Source organism: Anabrus simplex, chromosome 4 (genome assembly GCF_040414725.1).
Source record: "Anabrus simplex isolate iqAnaSimp1 chromosome 4, ASM4041472v1, whole genome shotgun sequence".
Classification (NCBI taxonomy): domain Eukaryota; kingdom Metazoa; phylum Arthropoda; class Insecta; order Orthoptera; family Tettigoniidae; genus Anabrus; species Anabrus simplex.
In genome coordinates this window covers 425,398,912-425,402,852 of record NC_090268.1, presented here as the reverse complement: position 1 = coordinate 425,402,852, position 3,941 = coordinate 425,398,912, and positions in this window count along the sequence as shown.

Genomic DNA, 3,941 nt, shown 5'->3' with positions numbered 1-3,941 from the left:
TCGTAGTACGGCAATCATATCGTAAGAAGACAGTGAGGTTCGCGCTTGACTCTCGGGATGTGCAACTGCTGCGCGTTTCGTTCATCTCAAGCGTCAACTTCACGTTTCAATATCTCGGGATGTAATTGACCTATTGCGATGAAACAAACGCCATTACTTATGTGACTTTTCATGTTAACGATTGCTTACGAAATAATACAGAGTGTCCATTAAAAAAACGTAAGTTGATGTTGAAAATACTATTTTCTTACGTTTCTGACTGGCTCATAGTATTTACGTTAATTAGCCCCTTCCCTGCCTTCATGCCCGTGGAAGTCATTTTTCAATATCTCTTGTTGTTCCAGATATATCTGCGGTGAAACGTTTAAGTGGGTCACCCTGTATATATATATCATACAAATTCGTAATATCTTCTTCTTACATATAACCTCTCGAAATATTAACATTTAAATCTCAATATTTCCACTAATACACAATTCTAATATATCTCTCCTTAGTCATCATTCTTCTCATTTCGTTGTTCTTCCTTATAACCTCTCATTCGTTACGACAATAATATCCCTCAACGATATTAGTTATGCAATGCTCAGGTAAGATCCATGTCATGTTTTAATTTTCATAGGCGTGGTTATGTTTGTCAATATAATTGCCTCCAAGAACTCATCTACATGTCATATAACATGCATTTTCCCCAATACTTCTGAATCATAACTGAATAGCCATTCCAAGTATATTAGTATCATACAGCCGAACCTCCCTTCTGCAGACACCGTGGGTTCCGATAAGAAATGTCCGTTACGAGAGGTGTCCGCAAAAACAAGTTTCAGAAAACAATCGAGCATTTTAACGGCAAAGGACATCCACCTTAAATATAAGCATGCATGTCTTTATTTTTGTTATTTTATGTGTTATTATTTCATAGAGAGTTACAAACATTACTGCTTTGTGAAGTAATCCCTTGTTACTCATGTTTAACAGACAACTGAAATGCTACGGTATTTCCGTCTCACTAAGTAGCGCCTGCACTGTCTTTTCCTTCTCAAGGTGACGACCTGAGCTCGACCTTATCAGCGATAATCCGAGTTATGAATAGAATGATGCAAGAAGGGAAGAAAATCCACGGGTAACTTGTGAGTCAACAGTCTCTGGCAGCATTTCTGGGCAATTAGAATTCTCAGAATAGGTCTATACAGCACTAGGTAGAACTGCATTCTGTTGAAACTTCTCAAGCCTTGCACTCTAACTAGTACAAGAATGTCTGAAGAATGGTTTTAAAAGAAATGATGACATGTGGTCCGGCATAATAAATTGTCCTGCAACGTGTAAAGTGTCCGTTGGACGGGACAAATGGCGCTGTCCGCTGTCCGGAGTTCGAGGTGTCCGCTTAAATGAGGCCAATTCAACACTTGTCTTATGTAAAATAAAATCGGCTACGAAGAAAATTGTCCGTATAGGGAGGTGTCCTCTGAATAAGGGTGTCCGTTAGGGCAGGTTCGACTGTATATCGATATGCAACACACTCACTAAAAGCATCAACATAACCATATCACTTCCCATATCAGTTTACATATCATTTAAAATAAATAATGTTCGTGGTTTTTATGACCAAGATCTGCTATTGATGGTTAGAATCTGACTGAGAATGTTGGTGAAAGAAAATATTTCTACCTAACGATATGAACACCTTTAAACAAGAAACTTATCTCATATCTCGTCACTCCTCCGGAACTGCCTCCTTCTTCTCAGATGTTACATGTGCTCCACGCGGCCGGTTACCGTCTCTCCGGACGTCATCTCTGGTACCATTGCATTGATGCTGCTATGCTTCGTTATGGCATCCTAGGCCATATTCTTCCTCAGTTTAAGAGAACTACATGGTGTTACAGTTGCTCATGAATGTAGAAATCAACATTGGATTGGGAGAATACATATATAAATTAGCCTCTCAATATTATGATAGATGCTACTTGAAATTTCGTATCTATAACTATCTGGATACAGCTTCTTATAAGTAAATATATCTTTCCGGTCTATATGGATTTCAATTACTAATCCAATTTCTCTTCTATGTACTATATGCCTGAAGTACGGAATTTTGGCCTCTCGCTTATTCTCTTCAGCGGTCTCAATATTTCCCCCAGCCGGTATTTAAACTTGAAAATATCGGATCTTTTGCGTATTTTAATTTCTGATCCTATGCTATATAGCACGCAATTCTGATTCAATTTTATGTTTAGATAGTTCTTCTGATACGCAGCGACGACAGATTTAGCCTTCCTTCTTCTCCGATCTTTTTTCGTAATGTAATATTTTTTTCTTCCAGTAAAGAATGAATTAGTATTCAATTATTTTTATAACAATACCTGCTCCATCTGAACGTTCTTATACATGGCCCTTGCAATTCCATGCCTTCTAAATTTAAGTTGATCTTAGTTTCGGTGCCTTTTTTAAATATATTTATTCTGCCTGAAGTTGCCATGCGCCAACTTGTCTGTCCCTTTATCCCCTTCCCCTTCGTATTTGCATCTGGACTGTAACGTAATGGTACAGATCAGACACCATGAATGCCATCAGTACTGGACACGTAATGTGGCACAATTTGAATACCAAGGTAGTCGGCTGCGTAGCTGTGAGCTTGCCTTCGTGATACGGCGTACTCTGATTCCAACGTCATCAACAATGGATATGGTTTCCCATGTCTTCCCTTTTCCAAATCAATTAAAAGCTTTATTAAGAGCATGGATCCTACCTCACCATCCTAATCCTTTATCTTCCTTGCAGAGCCGAAAACTTTCAGTGTGTTAGTACGACCATTAGTAAAATTATAATAACAGTAATGCAGTACTATACATCCTCCTAAACTGAAAGCTAAAACACGGACAGTCTTTTGGTCTGGTGTACCCTTTGAATGTTGTGCGTCAACGTGGTTTAACAGTTATCATATAATAAGGATGGATGTCCAACGAAAGGAAACAGTGTGACGGATATCCAGAACCTGTATTCACTCATCTCCATTGGATACCAACGCCCTAGGGTATTGCTCCTCCACTTACGGCGCTGTTAGAGAAGATATTATGCAAGACTTACAAGTTCATGTTTTGTGTTACACGACTTCTCAGCTAGGATTAGACTCCAGAAATCCATTCATGAATGAAGATCTGACACAAATGGTTACCACATTTAGCCTACAATTGAAATTGGCATACGAATGGTCTCCAAAGAGACATCACACCAGTGTCAATCAGTCTCGACTGATCTACTTTTAGGGCTTTTGCCCATGTAATAGATTCCCTACCAGTTGGTTACCTTGTCTTTTTGTCAGAAATCACCCTGAACAAATCATACTATTTTCCTTAGTATCTTTGCGAGTTCCCGAATCAAGTATTCCTAGTGAGGTTCCTGTACACTGGAACCATACTCTAACTGGGCCCTGACCGGTGACATACGCCCTTATTATTACCTCTTATTATCATTATTTTGACGGTGCTATCTTCTAGCAAAGAATTTTGTCAACAAGCGGGCAGCTATTCCAAGTCAACAGAAAAAACAAAAGCACAAATATGCCGATGTGGAATTTTGAACTCAAAATTATCCTTTATTGTGTGGCAGACCCATTTAGCCACCTCGGACCTTGAGGCATGATTGAACACAAGGAGACATACTCAGTACCAAAGAATCAAAATTGTTTAGGGGTTGATCATCCCAAACTTGTATAGTAGCATCAGTCAGTTGCTGAAGGGGGGCTCAAGCCTTCCATGTCTAACACAGTTCATACCCACAAAATATGCCGGCCATGCAGTTCTCTATATGCTATGCTTTTCAAGGGACTGATTGAGCACTCTTGCGCTATGGGCAGGAGCATGATCACCCACAGTGGAAGCAAATCCTGTAACTACAGTTTGGAGGATGTTGACTCTGTACACCAGAAAATTCATGTTACT